At 38.9% G+C, this 21102-nt stretch overlaps 1 protein-coding gene across 1 annotated transcript in view; it reads left to right on the forward strand.

The window, feature by feature from the left end:
• The first annotated feature begins 13159 nt into the window (after positions 1-13159).
• Positions 13160-21102, forward strand: part of DLC1 (DLC1 Rho GTPase activating protein) — a 365039-nt gene continuing 357096 nt past the window's right edge. Inside the window, exon 1 of the mRNA XM_050947317.1 lies at positions 13160-13215. The gene's annotated coding sequence lies outside the window, so the exon portion shown is untranslated. The remainder of the gene's footprint in view (positions 13216-21102) is intronic.

Below are 21102 nucleotides of genomic sequence, written 5' to 3' on the forward strand. Positions count from 1 at the left end.
GTTCTCTTCCCCCTTCCTACTGGGAATGTCTCAATCATCCCCGGCCCCATCAAGTTCTCCACCGATTCAGGCATGTGGGTGGCACTGGCAATGCTGTAAACCGGTACAGCACAGGCAGTGGCAATGCGAGACTTCTAGGCCTTATTGCGGGTCGGGGAGAACATTTAAGGTTGTTGTTGCAGTTTCCTGGCTCTTCCTGTTGAGGATCTGTGCATAGGTTGATATATAGTTCTGTGTTCATGCCCCTTCAACTTTAGCTTCTCTCTAGGGTCAGTAATGGTGATGTGATGTAGATGCTTGTCTTCTGGAAATGGGATTAAAATCCTCACACAACCATTTGATGGTGACAACTTTCAGTCACTACCAGTCAGGGCTGGGTTTCAATTCATATCCCAAATGTAAAAGAGTCTCTTCCCTTTCCCCATAGGCCTGTAAAATCCTTTTCTATGCCAGACAACTTATAGTTCTCTCCTAATAATAATTCCACTGACAAACTTATCACCACATATCAGTATAAAGTTCTATGTTCCTTTTTGTAGTTTTTTAGTTCGGATGCAGAGTTTGAATTTTAAACTCTGCAGGGCTGATAGTTGTAGCAACAAGAAAAATATACTGAGGCAAAAGCCAGAAAAACATGGACTTTAAAGCTTTAAAAGTTGGCATTAACATTAGAGGTTAAATTTTGGACAGAGATTTCTTTTGTGTGTGTCTGTCTCTGTCTCTACCTCTCTCTCTCTCGCTTTTAAAACAACAAAATAAGGCAACTCCAAGTTTCAGCCTTCAACTTAGTGTTATCTATTTCATATAGAGTAGCTGGATTTATTCCATAGATCTGAACCTAGTGTGAGATGCTACGTACAAGATGTTCTGTTGCAATGCCTTGGATCCATGGGCCAGATAATCAGCTGGAGTAAATTGAAGTGGCTCCATTGAGTTTAGTGGAGTTACTTCGTTTCATGTCATAGCCAAAAAGTTCCATGAATGTTTAAATACATTGACTTTGATTTCTTTCCCTGAACATTCATATAAAGGAATTCTAACTGTGAAGAAACAGGTATCTGCTTGCACAGCATAAAAAAAAGTGAAATTTGTTGGAGAAAGAGACATGCGTGAATAACAGTCAGACTTCAATGGGACTACTCATCTGCTTAATGTTTGTCACATTCCTAAGTATCTTGCTGAATCGGGACCTCAGCTCTCTAAGAAGCCTGAATCCATATGATCAGTGCCCTTTTAATTTAATCATGTTATATTGCTAACACAATATCCATACATTGTGCTAGAAAACTGTAGAGAAGATTATTTACAAATAACCAGCATGCTTTACATTTTCTTAGAATTAGAGAAAGAGTCCAAAGCAAGGGGTCACAAGTTCTTTGTGATTTCACAAATGACTTGATGTAGAACTCCAAAGACATCTCTAGTGTGGGAGATGTAAAGTCTTTACAACAGGAAATGTAAGAGTTCAACGATATACTACATTTCTGAGTTTCTTGCCAAGTTATGACAGGAACATTGATGAATTAATAATAGATGGAAGCAGGGCCAAAAACTGGAATACAATATTCCAATGAGATTGGAACCAGTTATTCCTCTGTCAGTTCTCATTTACACATGGTCTAGCTTTAATACTGGTTTGCATTAATATATAACAATACCAACCCAGTGGATCTTTATTGCTCCACAGAGCTTCAGTACCACGGTATTTCCTTAAGGGCCTGATCATGTGGGATGCAGATTTCTTTCAATGGGAATTGGTGTAAAATGCATTGCATGGGATCACGCCACTAGTTTGTTTCAGAGTTCAATGCAGGAGAAGAAATCTACACCTTAGAAATCCAAGGATGAAAAAGACATCCTCCTTAAAAGGGGGCATCTGAATGCCTTTCTGAAAGAGTTTAAACATACTTGTAGCACAACCTTGTGCTATTCACCAATTAATAGAACATTTTTGTAAAAATTAAAAAATATATGTGTATATATGTTGGGTCTAGTTCGTTGTAGTAAATCCTCCTTTAGAGTTTAAAGAATACTTAAAAATATTAATATGTTGGAGGGACTTTCTAGGAAACCTGCATAATACATCACTAAAGACAACCAAGTTTCTACTAGAACTCTTTTTGTAATATTAAATTGTACATAAATTCAGTGTAAGCATGTTCCTTTGGTATTTAGTATCTATTAAGGTATGACTGAGCTTTTGAAAACAAATTAACAATATAAGAGAAACTTATATACTCATTCTGTGATTAGTATTGTACATTTCGTAGAGAGTCCTCTATAGATCACTCAGATCAGAGTCTTTGATCCTTTTATATATATATATTTTTTTACAGTATAGCAATTTTGTACACAATATATATGTTCTTCCACATAGCTTGGAAGTCACTTCATTCTTCTAATGAATGTTAATCTATCTGTGGTGTATTATGCTTGGCCTGTCTCCCACCTCTTATGAGATGATTTGGATTTCAGAGTTCATCTTCTGCTTAACTAAAATGTTTATCTTAAAAGGGAGGGGGGGTAGTCTTTGCTTTTCTTGCAGTTTGATAGCTTAATGACGATCATCATAACATGATCACCAAGATCTCAATTCAGGCAGGCTTTTAAGCACATGCATACCTTTAAGCATTTAAGTATTGACCTCAGGAGGATTACTTCTGTTACTCAGGCTATAGAACGCACGGATACATGTGTTATCATTCCAATGAGGAATGAAAACAAATTTTGGAACCTTGAAAGATGCCATGAAATTGAATTGTCCTCTGGTCAGCTCTTGCTACACTGTGAGTATACTTAAATACAGCAAAATAGATGGATTTTACATTCTGTAAGATGTCAAATCATTATATGTGTTCCTCTGCTTTAACTATACATGTGTCTAGTGTGCATTCCAAAAATATGGTGGGCTTGGAACAAAAGATATTTCTGAATCCTCTGACACATTCTATAAAATGCAGATGGCTATATTGTTTTGCTGATCATGAGAAATGAAGGGAAAGATTTCAAGATCTCCTCTTGCTTAATTCATTCGGTTCTTCGTGCATACACATTGTTTTCCCAGTGGTGTATGCTGTAAGAAATCAAGGACGAGAACAAGCTCATTGTTCAAGCTCAGGCCACAAATCTTGCTATTTTTTCACTAATATTAGTTCAAATTGAGTTAACACATTAGATTTCTGTTGGATTATAATCAGCCATCTTCAGTAAAACAGTTTCATTACTCAACAAATTCCCATTGGGAATCTGCCAGAATAAAGACTGAGTAAAAATTGAGTATGGACAATGGAATTTAGTTTGTGTTTAATGCTAAAATGTGACTTTGTGGGTTAACAGTGTACCTAAGACAACAATAGTTTCCAGTATACCAAATTTTGCCATAAAAATCAGATCACACAAAACTCGCTAGAAATATATTAAAGCTGAATATTCATAACAGTGCAGTGAAACATAAAATAATACATTTAAATTTTAATCTCAAATGCAATGTCCTGTGTTTTAATGCATTGACAAAGTAGCTGGATTGTGCTGATGAGTTTCAGTGTGAGTGACATATGTCTCCTGTGGTCTGGAGCTACATGTTACAGACATTCGTGTAGTAAGTCTGATTCCTAGGCAACACTTCTGCCTTGACTAAGATATGGTAACCCTTCTTAAGATGTATGAAAATTCTTTCCATGCATTCTTGTTTTGTAACAAGCAGGTTTATTCATGTTACTTTGCCATTACTGGGCTATTGGCTATTCTGGAGCACACCCTCTCTTACACTTTTATGAAAAATTTGAAAGGTATTGGTAACAGATTCTTGTTTATGGCCAGCCCTAGTTAGGGTACTCATTTGGGATGTGGGAGGCACTGCAAGCAGTGCAGGAACTTATACCTTGACCCCTGGGCTATTACCTATTCTGGTTTGTGGTCCCTTTCTCTCATTTTGACCAGAAATTCTATCCTGGACCTCAAAAACCTTCCCAGTAAAAGTTTTGTCAAAACTGATCCATTTCCTCAGAGTTTTGGTTTTGACAAATTGGCATTTTCTGCCCGAAAAAGCATTTTGTAAAAAAAAAATTCTCAACTAGCTGTAGTGCATATTTTGAAAATTAATTAGTCATAAATATGAAAGAACAAGAAGATAATTTTATTGTGGATATATTGCTAAAATACCCCAGGTATGACATTTGCAATTATATCTCTATTTCATTTGTAAGAGGGGAAATAATATTTCTATCTTGGCATGTTTATATTTCAAAGGCTGAGCCAATTGTCCACTGTAGGTGGGCTCATTCTCCTAGTTCCTGGACTGACATAATAATGTGTTATGAATATCATGTGGTTTTCACTGTTGCTGCTGGATATCAAAAGGGTTACTGGTTCTCTTGAAATATTATCACTGAATTCAGTAAGCCTATTGTTTGAGAGGTTATACACAATGTTATTTTGCCCTAAATATCTGTTACCCTGGTGTTTGACACTTCATCTCTTCTAACAGTGAGCCAAAATATTATTTCTGTGGTATGTTCATATAAAATTTCCTTGCTTCTCAAAGGGGTCCAAGATGGAGTAGCTACTGTGTTCCTGTCAGTCAGCACATTCCCTTCTGAGCTTTCTATAATCTTTCTTCTTTTATTTTAACACCGCAGGAATAAATGTAACAGCTAATATGAGTGAAGTTGTGGCATTCCAGCCATATTTTATTCTCTTCTAAAATGCTGTATAAGATTTGTGTGTATATATTTGTGTGTATATATTAACATTATGCATATAAAGGATGGCTAGTCATGAACAAACAATAATAACAAATTTAACATTTTTGTACTAAGTTTCTTTATTGAAAGTTACCTGACCAGAACTGAGCTTCCTTGCATAAATGTTAAATGCTTCATTTACATGGCCTACCTCTGCCCTTTTGAGCCAGATATATTTGTGTGATACAGAGCTAGTTGTGCAAAACAGCATGTAGAATTATATGTAATATAATTTGCATAAGCTTTGCGCTTCCATAAATAGAGTTGGGCATCTAAATCCTAGCTTGTTAGCATTCAACAAGGAGATAGTATTTTGAATATATATCCCTCTATATAGTAGAGATTGGAGTGGAGCAGAGCAAGTATTACTAATGCCAGCGACAGAATTCCATTTACTGTGTGTCTTGGTTGATAGAAATTTCTAGCTTCCCCCAGCCACAGTCTTTTTCTGACAACAATCTCTCCATGAGCCATTATCTTGTGAAATAGCAGCATATTGTAATAACATTGAAAATTAAACATAGATATTTTTTATACATGGTTTTGAACAGATATTTGATAACATCATCCATTATGATCCCCTGAACATAATATATCCTTCCTGCATTTCAGCCTCCTTTCTGTTATTTCCTGTTCTAATTTTTTTGTTTGCATCTGATATATTTTGGATTTGGTCTCAAGTAACATGCAAGCTGTATTTTTTTTAAAAGTCTCACAATAAATCATGAGAGTCTAATGCTTGTGAAGGACACTGGACTGGAAGTTCTGAAAATGTCTGAGGCTCCATATAGATAGAGCCTGGGTCTTCTGATGCCTGAGCAACTGCCACATCTATGCCACCACCCAACAGCTCTGACAGAGTAGTGATCAACGGGCTGTGAGTTTGTTGGGCCACATACTACAGAATGTGCCACCCACAAAGGGCTTGATTGGCAGTACTGCTGGAGTCCCTGGTTGGTACAAGTGCACTACTTAAGCCTGGAGGGAACATCAGAAAGGCCACTGTGCCTCAGCTGTGACCTAGAGAGACAGCTTCTAGAGGAGAGAGGGTAATTCATTCTTTGACTATTCATCCTTGGTCTCTCAACTAAGACTACCAACAAGTATGCCAGTTGTGATGGTGGTCATGATGTGGGCACTTTACTCCAATGCCAACAAGATCAGGAACACCATTATGTATTTTGATAAAATATGAAAAGCTATTATTGTTCATAATTTTTCTACTGTCACTAGACTGATAGTTCTCTTACCTCAAACAACCAATCACAGTGAGGCAATGAGATGATTTCCATAGGTTATTGTGAAGGCCAAAAGTATGACTGGGTTCAAAAAATAATTAGATAAGTTCATGGAAGATAGGTTCATCAATGGCTATGAGCCAAGATTGTCAGGGACACAACCCCATGTTCCAGGTGTACCTAAACCTACAAAAGCAGAAGCTGGGACTGGACCGCAAGGTATGGATCACTCTTTTTTTAACTAAAGAAGACTATTATATGTGTTCCAATAAAAAATGAGGCAAAATCTTGGGTCAAGTTAGAAAAGTTCCCCAAAATGGGTGGGCACATAAAATGCCAAAGCACTTTTTATATAGTCCCATATTCTGGCCAGCAACAGCCCCCTCCAATTCTCCTAGAATCAAAAATAATGTGTGGGAAGGTATGTAGGGATTAATGATGGATATGGGGACAAAACTATAAGAACACAGTTTGCATATCCCTAGAATGCTCTTGACTCCTATCATGGAGCTCCTAAAAGGCAGACTTTCCCTGAGTTTTTTCAAGTATCCAGGAACTGGGAAGACATCCTTCTGTCTCTGTCCTTCTTAGGTATGCGGCTTTTTGCAAATGTCCACATGCAGCGAGTTCTGTTAGAATATGACTCTCAGTTGTTTGCATTCTAAAACTGGGGTTGTTAAACTATTTCAGCAGAACACATCTTTACAGCATGATTCCTGTGGACCACTTCTTGTCCATTTTAGATCTGTGCCCTGTGGCAACTTCTGTAATTGCTTACATGCAAAAGTAATACAGTAACTCCTCACTTAAAGTCATCCCAGTTAACATTGCTTCATTGCTACATTGATGATCAATTAGAGAACATACGTGTTTAAAGTCGCGCAATGCTCCCTTATAACATTGTTTGGGAGCCGCCTGCTTTGTCCACTGCTTGCAGGAAGAGCATCCCATTGCAGCTAGCTGGTGGGGGCTTGGAGCCAGGGTGGGCCAGTAGCCCCCCATCGGCTCCCCACTACCTGCCCAGAAGGCTACCAATTGCCGGCAGTTCAGCTGTCCCTCCCCCACTGCCATGTGCTGCTCCTGCCCTCCGCCTTGGTGCTTCCAGGAGCCTCCTGCTTGCTGGGGGGGGCAGGGAGGAGGGCTAATGTCAGGGTGTCCCTGTCACTCCTGCTCCTGCCTTGTAGAGTGGGAAGCTACATTAACACACTCACTCACTCACTCATGCCCGTCACCCCAATCGGGGTATGGGCCGCCAACCACAGATCTCCAGAGTCCTCTATCCTGGGCCATTCGCTCTAGCTAGTTCCAGGTATAGCCCATTTTTTTGCTATCAGCCTGAAGGTCACGTTGCCAGGTGTTTCTACATCACCAGACAGGCACTGCGGTGGAACCCCCAAGGCAAGCGGAAAAGAGGCCTTCCAAGAAACACCTGGCTACATTAACAACAATGTGTTAACATTTGAGGGCTCAGCTGAGTGCTAGTTCATCATTTAGCAGTAAGACATTCCCTGGGAAATAACCCACACTCTGACTCCACCACTTCAAACAAGCTTCACAATCATCATTGCTGTGTATAGTATTAAATTGTTTGTTTAAAACTTATACCGTGTGTGTATATGTTTGTTTGTTTGTCTAGTGAAAAAAAATTCCCTGGAACCTAACCCCCACCATTTACATGAATTCTTGTGGGGAAATTGGATGTACTTAACATTGTTTTACTTAAAGTCACATTTTTCAGGAATATAACTACAACGTTAAGCTAGGAGTTAATGTATTAGGAAACTACTTAGTGTATGTTCAACTGTCTTTAGTGCAATGAACCACCTGGACACAGGAGGAAGGCCTGTCCCATGTGATCTGCTGGGTTCCATGGGCCACAGTTCTGAAATCTCTGATCCAAAATGATTTTTAGAGTCAGAGACTTACACTTTAAGTCTCACCAGTGACTTGTATAACGGTACTAACACCTCCTTATCTCTACTGGAAAGACCTCAACTGATGCATACCAAGACCGCATTAGCTTTTTTCACAGCCATATCACATTGGCGGCACATAGTCATCTTTTGATCAACCAATTCTCTGAAGTCTTTCTCCTCCTCTGTTACTTCCAACTGAGGCATCCCCAGCCTATAACAAATTTTTTTGTTATTAATCCCTAAATGCACCTTGCACTTTTCACTATTAAATTTCATTCTATTACTATTACTTCAGTTTACAAGGTCATCCAGATCTTTCTGTATAATACCCAGGTCCTTCTCTGTATTGGCAATACCTCCCAGCTTTGTGTCATCTGCAAACTTTATTAGCACATTCCCACTTTTTGTGCCAAAGTCAGTAATAAAAAGATTAAATAAGATTGGTCCCAACACCATCTCTGAGGAACACCACTAGTAACTTCCCTCCAGCCTGACAGTTCACCTTTCAGTATGACCCTTTGTAGCTCCTTTAACCAGTTTCTAATCCACCTTTCAGTTTTCATACTGATCCCCATCTTTTCCAATTTAGCTAATAATTCCCCATGTGGAACTGTATCAAATGCCTTACTGAAATCAAGGTAAGTTAGATCTACTGCATTTCCTTTGGCTAAAAAATCTGTTACTTTCTCAAAAAAGGAGATCAGGTTGGTTTGGCATGACCTACCTTTTGTAAAACCATGTTGTATTTTGTACCAATTACCATTGACCTCAATGTCCTTAACTACTTTCTCCTTCAGAATTTTTTCCAAGACCTTGCATACTACAGATGTCAAACTAACAGGCCTGTAGTTACCCAGATCACTTTTTTTCCCTTTCTTAAAAATAGCAACTATGTTAGCAATTCTCCAGTCATATGGTACAACCCCTGAGTTTACAGATTCATTAAAAATTCTTGCTAATGGACTTGCAATTTCATGTGCTAGTTCCTTTAATATTCTTGGACGAAGATTATCTGGGTCCCCTGATTTAGTCCAATTAAGCTGTTCGAGTTTGGCTTCTACCTCAGATGTGGTAATATCTACCTCCATATCCTCATTCCCAGTTGTCATCCTGCCATTATCACTAAGCTCCTCATTAGCCTCATTAAAGATTGAAGCAAAGTATTTGTTTAGATATTGGGCCGGCCATGCCTAGATTATCCTTAACCTCCACTCCATCCTCAGTGTTTAGTGGTCCCACTTCTTTCTTTGTTTTCTTCTTATTTATATGACTCCACTCCTTGTAGGCTTCCTGTTTTTTCTTAATCACCTCTCTGAGATGCTTGTTCATCCAGCTTGGTCTACAACACCTGCCTATGAATATTTTTCCCTTTCTTGGGATGCAGTCTTCTGATAGTTTCGACAACTTTGACTTGAGGTAATTTCAAGGCCTTCTCCGCCTTTAAATCCACAAGTTCTTTGGTCCAATCTTCTCTAACTAATTTCCTTAATTTTTTTAAGTTAGCCCTTTTGAAATCAAAAACCCTAGTCACAGATCTATTTTTTTTATCCTTCCATTTAGTTTGAACTGAACTACCTCATGATCGCTTAAACCAAGGTTGTCCTCTACAACCATTTCTTCTATGAGGTCTTCACTACTCACCAAAACCAACTCTCAAATGGCATCCCCTCTTGCTGGTTCAGCAACTACTTGGTGAAGGAATCCATCAGCTATCACATGCAGGAAAATCTGACCCTACTATTATTACTAGCACTTGTCCTCCAGTCTGTATCTGGGACGTTAAAGTCTCCCATGATCACACAATTCCCATTAGTACTGACTTCATTAAAAACATTAAAGAGGTCTCTATCCATATCCAGATCAGACCCTGGTGGTCTATAGCACACCCCAGGCACTATCCCAGGGGAGGCTCTAGTAGCTTTCTTCCCCAATGTGATTTTTGCCCAGACTGACTCTGTCTTATCCATTCCATCACTTCTTATTTCTTTACAGTCTACTTCATCATTGATATAGAACGCTACTCTAACACCCTTGCCTTTATTTCTGTCTTTCCTAAACAGCACATATCCTTCAATACCCGTACTCCAGTCATGACTGCTATTCCACCATGTTTTTGTTATCCCTATAATATTTGGTTTCACTTCCTGCACCAGTAACTCTAGTTCCTCCATTTTGTTACCTAGGCTCCTCGCATTGGTGTACAAACATCTTAATTTTTGCTGTTTGGCTTTGCTCACATTCTTTACCCGATTAGGCACAGACATTGCTACACATTTGAGCCTGGAGAAGGGCAGGCCCTTAAAACAAAGAATTCTGGCCTAGTCTGGGAGCACTCTGGAGCAAGCAGAGCTAGAGCTTCCTAGCTGCAGAGAACAGGTGATGTTCACTGGGGAAACTGCCTGAAAGCACTAGCCAACCTGGCCATTTGAGGAAGTAAAGGCCTTTTTTTTTTTTTAATGAGCTCTGGATCTCAGCCTTCATTGTTTGGACACACAGGAAACAAGGAGCCCAGATCTGTTTCCAGGGACTATTGACCTTTACCCTGCATGAGGCCACACTGACCTGGTTCTCTTTGTGTGATGTGGAAATATTTTGCCTTTTCTTCATTCTGGACTATTTTACAGCCCTTAAATGGAGCAGAGTTCATAAGAAGTATAGCCGGAGAGCTGTACCCCAAACTCTGAATCTGATCTAAAGTAGCCTCATCATCCAAGGAAGGATATCTGGGTCAAGAGAGGTGCCTCTTCTCACTTCAAGGGGGCATCAGAGAAGTATAAGCTATCACAATTATAAGGGGGAAAAAATCAAAATTGAAACAAAACCCTTTAATTGTCCTGAAACTAAATTTTTTTCATAAATTTCATTTCAAGAGAAATGTCTTAATTCTTTGTCTTCCTTTGGATTCATAATGAAAGAAGGGCTCAAAATCGTGGAATTTAACACAAAGATTCTAGCCTCTGCATAGATCTGTTTGGTTCATTGTGAGCCATTGTTTGAATTATAGACTGAAACTCCTTCAAAAAAGGCTGTGTATGACCACAATACACTGTGATTTAGAGCTATAAATTTCCATTTGGATCAACAGTTAAGATTAAGGTAGCTAAAACTATGTGCCACAAGATAATTCCCTATTGGTTACACATCTATGTATTATTTTTTTATTGTGTATACTTCTAAGACATCTATCTTTGGGCACCTGAGAAGGCTGATTAGTTATTCCATTTAGGATTGTACATTGCTCTTGACTCTCCAATGACAGCAAGCAACATACTTTAGAAGGGTCCTCAACCCCATTTCAGTATGAGTAACTTTGCTAGACCAATTTTAAGCCCTAATATCAGACTTTTGGGACTAGAAAATCCACATATAAAATTACATGTGTCCATATTAACTGGTAGCTGAGTTCAACCTTACCTATTTGATTAAATCCGCCACCTCTGGCCAAACCAACATGCTATTGGAGATTCACATCCCTCCCCAATGCAAAAGTTCTATAGACCTTTAGTTCTCATGGAGAAATGATTCAGTGCAAAGGCTGCCCAACACCCTGTGAATAAATATCTTACTCTAAATGTTGGGAGGTCTACAAGATAAGAGCTAAGAAGGCAAGTTACCCTAATTGTTCAGGCACTACATTTTATGATGTATTAAGTTTCATGATGTAACTTTGAAGTTATTGCCATGTTTCCCCCTCTATTTCCTTCCTGAGCTTCACAAAAAAAGACCCAAAGTTCCAGTTAATCTTATCAGTAACAGTACTACTCATTTAATCTAAGAAATAACTATAAAATAGGTTTGAACGGACCATAAATGAATCAGCCAAAGGCAAACTGTGTGGCTTCTGCATAAAAAGATAATTAAAGTCAGCAGCAACACTTCTTTCTTTTTTACTAAACAAAAGAAAACCACTTAACTTGGCTCCATCCTGTTGTTGGCATCCTATAAGGGCGGCATCACTCTATGATTCTTGTTACCAGAGTAAAATATATGGCAGAAAGATGTGGGAAATTTTGCACTATTTCACATAAAAATTACCCTTGCTGGCTTGGAGCACTATTTGTGTGTGTGTTAGTAGCATTTGTTATATGAATAGTTAACATTTATTATTAATTGATACATTAATTAAAGCCATACTAGTGATTTCCATTAGCTCGCTCTCAAACGTCTACAGAGCTGTCTGTCTGGTTTTAATCAAAACCAAATGGTAATCCAAGTTCCCAGGCTGGAGCAACTAAGAGGAAATCATTCAGAGGACGCAGAAGAAAGCAGGAAAGATAAACAGATGATAGTTTCACAAAATTTGTATAGAACGAAGGCTGTAGATGCTGTGGGTTTCTCTAGAGATGTGATTCAGGCACCCTGTCAAACTGGAAAGAAATAGTTACAAGTGTTTTATGTCAGCAAAATTCTAATATGATCAAGATGGAGTCTGTCCTTGTGCTTTTGCAGAGCTGGATTTGTGTGACTCTGGAGGATTCCCAGTAGAGGTAAAGCAGAATATGCCATTGCTTGTGCTGTAAGTACTTATAAACTGTAATGAGTCATTCATTTCTCGTGATTCAAGCTAATTTAATTAGGAAAAATGTGTTTGCAGTTTACATGTATAGATTTTTATCTATGTAATTCTGTGGTTTAACGGTCAAAATTGCACTAGAAGCTTTGTAAAAGCCAGCCTGCTTTTTGCCCATTCCTTGCTCTGAATCCCAAAGGTCTGAAATATTTAAAGATGTTCTCCTATGTTTAGGGACAATTGTGAAGTTGCATATGTATGTTTCGGTTATAGAATATTTTTTTCATAAACCATTGTGGAATGGAAAATACTTCTAAATTCTCTAAGTGCATCATAAATCTTTTAATAGTTTGACAGAGTTGTCTCAGAAGTTGGCTAACTCAAATGACTTGAAATGTTCAGTCTTGTCGTCTTTTTATTTCCCTCTCCCCTGCCCCCCCAATGCAGTCCTTCTTTCACATATGCATACTATTCAAAGGCAGGAAATACTTTTCAGGCAATCTGGGCCTGGTTGTTGAGGCCCCTTTCACAAAACATCAGTCTGAATTTAGTAGACAGAAGTCACTGGGAAAAGCTTGACAGAATTCTGCTTAGTTAAGGCTCCCTCCAGCTGCAGAGGGTGTTTTTGTTTGAATCACACATTGAGCATGACTGCTTAGAATAGAGCAGTGATCTCAGCAACGAAATCTGAACTTTTATGCTAGCAGAAACTAACTGGGACTGAGTGATTTTTGGGGGGGTTGGTGTTTTTTTGTGGCCAAAGTTTTTAGCAAGGTAATGTCTGTGATTTCCACCTTCTCTTCAAATAGGTAAGGCAGTATTGGAATCTTTTATACTTTGTGTTTAGATAAATAAATAAAGTTGATTTGAAAAATCAAGACATTTTCTGTAACTGGTTAAACTGAATGTCAGTATCCTGCAGTGGAGCTGTCTACGTTTACGATATCAAGAATAAAACCGGAGGTGTTAAAAAAAAAATCACAATAAGCGGTAGACTGTGTGCCAACTACATTTATCAAACTTTGACAAATCTAAAACAAAATCTTCATGTGTATTATATTTATGTCTATAAAAAGTCAGAATGATATGCTAAGCCTGATTTTTTTACATTCAATTATAAATCGTTGCATGGTTTTATCTGCATTTTTTTAACGGCCATAAGACAGGAAAACTAGAAGTGTGAATGTTATTATTATTATTTTTTCTTACCTCATTTGCCAACAGGAAGGGCATTTAGGGCTAGGCTTTCTTCCTTAGTACTCATTCTCTGAAGCAAATCTTTAGATAGGAATATCATTTATACCTCTGTTGGTTTTGTCTCTAGTGGTTTTTCCCAGAGCTCTCTTAGTTCTAGTTCATGCCTTAAAAATTAATATTCTTTAAAATGTACATTCTGAATGTGAAATTTTAGGGCATATTTCCTGACAGATCTGGTGTTACCTAGGTTTCATCAATCAAGATGGCAGAATTAAAAATAACCGAATGCAGCTGGATAACTGTTTTGTGTGTGGAATGCTATTCATGCATTTTAGAAAGAAAAAAGCAAAAAACGGTAAATATATATTGATCATAGTAAACTGAACTGAATCTCATTCAAATCTTGTCTTAATGTTTAATATTAGCAATAAAAGTAGCAAGAATCTTTTTGAGCTATTTAGAAGAAAATTTAGCATAGCTTTTATTTATATGGCATAAACATAGCTGGCACTACTCTATATATAGTAGGTTATTTAATTATTACAGTGTTATGCACATTGGAAATGTATTTGGCAACTAACCATAAATATCCCTTTGTCTCTCAATATATCCAGAATGACAGCTATTGCACGGAAGTAATATGAGACATTCTTTGTCGCTTCTGTGCGTCATTAAGATTCTATACGGTTATTGGCCAATTAGGTAACTAAATATGAGTCATCACTTCAAATATGTTGGGGAGAGCTGAAAAAAAGTTTTAACTGTGTTTTTACCAAGTATTGTTTTAAGAATAATGATCCAGAAGTTTCTCATTGCTGTGTGGCATGAAGGGAAGCAAAAGAGCAGAAATTATTCCAGAAGGGACCCAAATACCATAGTAGAAAGGAGCAATGGCTTATATCCCATGCTTCCCCATCCCTCTGAGACCGAGGATGCCCTTCAGTATGAATGCCTGCAGGGTTACTGCTCTGTGGATAATGGGAAGTGTTGGTTCCAAGGAGAACAAACTGAGAATAGCTGCTAGATATTGTAGCATCCTGTCAAGCTTCCATGGATGTTTGGGTCGAAACTAATGTGAAAGTTATTGCTGGCCATATTGACAATATCTTCCCTTTTTGTGACCCAGAGACATGGTTACTACATAGTCATATTGGCAATGAACCTTGTTGCCATGCAGAACAGAAGGCCAGGAAGCAGCATAAGGAGACAGGTATTTCATATGACTCCTCAGGATTCTGAGTAGGGACCTGATATAACTGGCGATTTTGTCTTAATGCTTTTGCAAAAATGCTCCATGCTGTATTCTCTTCAGAGCCAAGCGCTCCTCCCCCAGTTTTGATCCTGCCAGCATTTATATATGTGCTTAACTATGCATTAGTCCAAATGAAGAGATGAGAGCCCAGCAAAGGATAAAAAGAATGAGCCCTTTCTGATGGAGCAATCTTGCGTGGTGCTGAGCACATTCTGCAAAGATTTAATTTACTTCAATAGTATTAGAAGACACTCAACATCTTCTGGGGCTGTGCTGTACCATCCATGAGAAAATAAAACTGTTCATCTGAAAACTAGAATGCCAGCTTTGTCATTTTAGCTGTGAGGGCTTTCTATGAGCAAAATGAAGCAAAGTTAATAACTGGCCACTTTTTCTTAAGTGGAAGAAATCCTTAAAACAAATCATCTTTCCACTAGTCCATTTACGTTTATACCCTAACATTTTCTAGCTACTATACTTTGTAAGTTTTAGTACCAAAGCAAAGCTAAAAATCACAAATACTCTGCTCATGTATCACCACCCAAGGGAAATGAATACATTTAATTCCAGTTGCCAATATAACTACATTTCTTTAAAACAAAAGATAGATTGGAATGTTTTTATGACTTTACTGTACCTGAAAAGAGAGGATGTAATCTGGTCATTCTGCAAACACCCATGTGTTTAACTTCATGCATGTGAATAGCAATACATGGAACAGTAGGACTAATTGTGCGTAAAGTTAAGCACGTGCATAAGTGCTTGCAGGACTGATGACAAAGTGCATCTGAGAACAGAACAGATGCATCCTACACACAGGAAAACTAAGGCCCCAATCCTGCAAGCTGTTCTGTGCAGGTGAACTCCTATACCTGTGCAGAGCCTGATTAATCTCCAGTAAAGATCCACATAAATGGACAAGTTAGAAGATTTTGGCCTAAATCCTATTGACCTTCAGGACATTAAACCAGGATGATTTTTCACCCAGACATATGAAAATTGGAGAGAATTGTCTGAAGGGACAGCGGATTTATAGTAGGGTCCTAGAACATACAGCTAGCCTTAGCCTTTCTATAAACATAAAAAAATAAAATAATCATCACCATTTTGACATTTCAGTATTTTCAGTTATATTTTTTATTTAAAATGTCAGAAATACTAGGTTTAATGTTGCAAAGTTTTCGAGTTTTTTTCTGCTCTTAACATGACTTTTGTGAAAACTATCATTCCTGGAATGTTATCTGAAAAAAAAATTGCATTGATTTGTTAAAAAGCTTACTCTTTTCTCCAAAAGGTATATTTTAGAATATCCTCCTCTGAATTTTTGTCATCCTGGTTCCATATTATAGGATCATTGTATTAATGGGAAAAAAGGTTCAAAGAAATTATGATTATTTTTGATTTGCAGTTTGTGTCCTTTTATTTGAGGGGGGCAAAAAAAGGTGGGGGCAGAGATGCTTGAAATAACAGCTGTAGGGGGCTAATCTTGAGGTCCTTAATCCCAAGTAGTTACTGAAGTCAATGTGACACTTGCTGGAGTAGGAATTTCAGGCTTTGGCCCCATATTCATGTTTCTGTTGCAGTGTACATTAAAGAGTATAGTTTTGGTCAATGATATTAATTACTCAACTTTTCCAATCAGTCAATTTGAAAGCACTTTAATATGTGTTCATTACAGGGTTCTATACTGATCCATGATGGATAAAGGATTCCCAAATAGCGCAGCTTCTACGTCAATAAAACAATTTTTTACTTGCTAGCTCCCTCAGTTTTCTGTGAGCAAATGACTGGAGGCTGTACAACTCAGATTTTCAGTTGCAAAATGTTATTTACAAATAAGTTGAATGGTTAGATCCACTTTCAAATCCAAACATTTTGCAGTATGCAAAACCATGATCCAAAGTTGTACCCCAACATCACATGCATGCAAAATTCCAGGTGTTAATAATTAATAGTAAGGCTGTGACTATTCTGGAAATATGGTTCTTAATTCTCATAAAATTGTGAATGTTATTTGTTATATGCAGGGCCGGCTGCAGGCCACAAAGCTCCAAGCGCGTGCTTGGCGCATCACGCCACGGGGGGCGCTCTGCCGGTTGCTGGGAGGGCAACAGGCGGCTCTGGTGGACCTGCCGCAGGCGTTTCTGTGGACGGTCCGCTGGTCCCGCGGCTCCGGTGGAGCATCCACAGGCATGCCTGCAGCAGCTCCACCGGAGCCGCGGGACTGGCGAGCGGCAGAGCGCCCCCGGCAGCGTGCTGCCGTGCTTGGGGCGGTGAAATTGCTAGAGCCGGCCCTGCTTATATGTTAATTATTGTGAGTTTAGTTTATCTCCAGTTGTTACTTCCTGCTGTTGGTGATGTTTTTAGGAACTGTGTATTTGAAGTGTAATCCTGTGGTAGAGGAGATATAATCCAGTATTATGATAATTACCTTTTTCTCTTGAATGAGGAAAACCTCTTACACTGAACTTGGAAGTGCCTATTGTTTTACATCTGGCAGATTGTGCATCGACCACTGAACATAAACACAAAAACAAAGCCTTAGGCAATATGTATCTTTAAAAGCTGGTTCAAATAATCTCTTTAATGTACTGTTGTCTCCAGTTTTTGTTTGGTTTAGTTTTTTGTCTTTTGCTCTTCTAAGTGTTTGTCATCTTATTTTATTATCTTTTCTTTTTAAAAAATATCAAAATGGGGACCAAACTAGATCTTTGAACAATGTAAAAACTTGCATCATGATTTGAACTTCATATATGGTGACTGTTACCTCTTTGCATCTCTGTTTCCAGTCCCACCCTTTTTCTGTCTTATACAGTGGCTCTCAAACTTTTTTATTGGTGACCCCTTTCACATAGTAAGCTTCTGAGTGCGACTCTCTTATAAATTAAAAACACATTTTTATATATTTAACACCATTATAAATGATGGAGGCAAAGCGGGATTTGGAGTGGAGGCTGACAGCTCACGACCCCCCATGTAATAGTCTCATAACCCCTGAGAACCCCGGTCTTATCTATCTAGACTATAAGCTCTTTGGGGCAGAGGCTTTTCCTTACAATGTGTTTGTACAGTGCTCTGGCACAACAGGGCCTCAGTCACGATTGGGGCCTCTAGGTGCTACTGTAGAACAAATAATTTTCTGTATCAAGCCATAGAAAATGTCCAATTTTGAAAACACTGAATTTTTGGGAAGTGTGGATTGTGACTCAAACTTTGCAGTGGGATTGGAAGGATTCAGAAAGAGAGTGACATGGTTTGATTGACAAGTGAGGAAGCTTTAGGATGGAATGGAGGGTTATGGGAGGTTATGGGAAAATATTGGGAGGCTAGAGAGGAGAAGATGGTAGTACTTCTTCAGAAGATGAGAGAGAAGAAAATGGCAATAATCAAGAGGCAGGAATAACTAACAATAAGCATTTCTAGCCTAAGTAATCATAATTATATTATGGTATCCATAGCCTCGGTTGGGTGTGAGGGAGTGAATTTGATGTTGTGGTAAATGACAATATTCCATATACTTCTTCAGGACTGCCACATAAAGACACATCACTAATCCCTCCTCTTGGTTTCCCTCACTGTCACAGCAGTGCACCTGACACTGAAAAATCCATGCTGGATATGTTGGTTCTAGCCAACTACCACCCCATATTAAAGCTTCTGTTCCTGAGCAAGCTCATAGAAAGCTAGTCAAAGGCCCAAAAGCTCAACTGATTGAAGCTAATGTCCTAGCCCTGGCACAATCTGGATTCAGGCCAGGATATGGGATGGAAATAGCATTTAGTGGCACTGATGGATGATGATCTCTTGCAGTAAGCCATTCTCATCCTCCTAGATCTCTCTGAAGTATTTGGCACTATCTAACATGAGACAATGCTGCCTCACCTAGAGAAGTTGCAGGAGTCCAAGGGAATGCGCTAGAATGGTTTGAGTCCTTCTGGAAGGAACACACCTAAAAAGAATTGATGGAAACTATGCCTCCACCACTAGACCCCTCACTTGAAGAGTCCCACTGAGATCAATTCTCTCTCTGGGTCTTTTCAACATCTAAAGACTGCCAACAGATGAACTAGTCAGACAACAGGACTCAAGTACCAGCAATTTGCAGATGACACACAGCTTCACCTACTCTTCACCACATATGACCACACAAGTGCCACCAAGATGGCCCAGTGCTTGGATGAGATCAGCTCATGCATGAAGAACAGCTGGATGAAGCTAAACCCAAGCAAGACTGAGGCCAGGCTGGTGATCAGTGTGACATTCAATGACCTCTCAGAGGAAAGGTTCTGGGCAGAGATCTGCTTCATGAAGCTCTGCTTTACAGAAAAGGATCTTCTTAAAGGTGCAGTTACCCACAGAGAGAGTAAACACTTTTTGAAAAGTTTGACACAGTCTTCTTTAGTTGAATTGACCAATTTGTAGGGGTGTACCTTCAGTGTGAAGCATCGGAGAGCAAAGTTTTCTACCATCTTAGTTGGCTATGAAACTCTGTTCCTTCCTAACAGATGACATGTGCTCAGTTATTACATCTCTTTGTCACCTCCCACCTGAACTACAGCAATGCAGTATACCTAGGCACAAAGCCATCAGCCCTTAGGAAACTGCAACAATTACAGAAGGCTATGGCACATCCCCTTAGCAACATAGGCTACTGCAAGAACATCAGACCTGTTCTCTCCACTGGCTTCCCACAGAATGTTGAGTCAAGTTCAAGGTTTGGGTCCTTTTCTTCAATATGCTGACTGGCCTGGGCCCAAGATACTGAAAAGATCTCCTGAAGCTTTGGGATAAGAAGCCAAGTTATCAACCACTGCCTTTAGGCACAATGAAACTATAAAGGAAAAGCTCGTCTGTGCAATGGAAAGAAATTTCTGGAGGGCCAATCTGGAAATGTGGAACTAACTCCCACTGGATTCAAGGACATGGATAAACCTCACCACCTTCCACTACTTCTACCTGCCTTCTATAACATAAACACATAGTGGTGCGTTAATTTTAAAAACAAAACAACCCCCCCACACGCACTGCAGAACTGAACCCTATCAAAACAAAGCGCTCCACTGCAGACCAGTTCTGCAGACACAGTTCTCCCCAGTTCTCCCAGTATGAGTGAGAGAACAAACCACACGTGACAGATGTTAAGAGCTATTGGAAGGTGCTCAGTTACTATGGTGATGAGCATGGTATAAGATGGAATCACATTTTATGAAACTGGTATCTCTCAATTATCACCCAGCTGCTTTGGAGAAAATACGTCAAAAATACAGTAATTGCACAATCTCTGCTTATATTTGTCAGCAGTCTGTCCAGCTGATTAGAATGAAGGCTTTACCTCCCTTCGAGTCTTCCTAAATGATATTGCCACTACAAAGTAATCTGTATGTAATATAAGAGCTTCAGTGCTCTCTAGTCTCTTCAAAAGTCCTGTTCCAGTTGCCATTCTCATGACTTGTTGCAATTACATCCTAAGCGATATTCCAGATGCACTTGCCAAGTTTCCTCTCAGGATATTTTCAGTTGCACCCAAATGGGAATTCCTATCACGCTTTTACCGGCAGCCTGTACCTTTTCTCCTTAAACCTCATCTCCACTAGACACAAAGCCATTGCTGACAGTGGTATTCAACAGTCTATTCCATTTAACTGGTGTTGAAAAAGAGTTTAATGACTAGTGTACATGGGACAAAATCTGTTTTCAACACTATATTGTGTATAAATGTGTAACGGAGACCTTGTTCAATCAAATCTGTCACGTTTCTGTAATGGTGTTTTTTGTCCCATCTACACTAGCAGTTAAACTATTTTCATCACCAATTCAGCAGTAGGACTTGTTGCTGACATCCATTGTCAGCAGTGGCTCAAACAGGACCATAGAGTATAGCATTTTTTCTTTAAATTGTTTCACTCCTTCCCTTCTATTGGAAGCTTCAATCTGTAGGCGTTGGAAATAAAGTCAAGCAAAATTAAATTGGTTTCAGTATGAAAACTTGGTCTTTACACTGCAGGTTTGGGGGGTTTGTTTGTTTGTTTCCATTCTAAATACATTGATTAGTTTTTCTATTAACTCCACCACAGGTTAAGAATGATCATCCTGGGTATCCCAGATGAGTTTGCAAGTTTTAAATAGATGCTTAGGGTACATGTACACTCTGACCTGGGGGAAAAAGAGGGTGAGGCGAATCTCAGCTCAAGGAAATATACCCATGTTAGCTAGCCCTGATTGAGCTAGCATGCTAAAAATAGAGTGT

Source organism: Gopherus flavomarginatus, chromosome 3, assembly GCF_025201925.1.
Source record: "Gopherus flavomarginatus isolate rGopFla2 chromosome 3, rGopFla2.mat.asm, whole genome shotgun sequence".
Taxonomy (NCBI): Eukaryota; Metazoa; Chordata; order Testudines; family Testudinidae; genus Gopherus; species Gopherus flavomarginatus.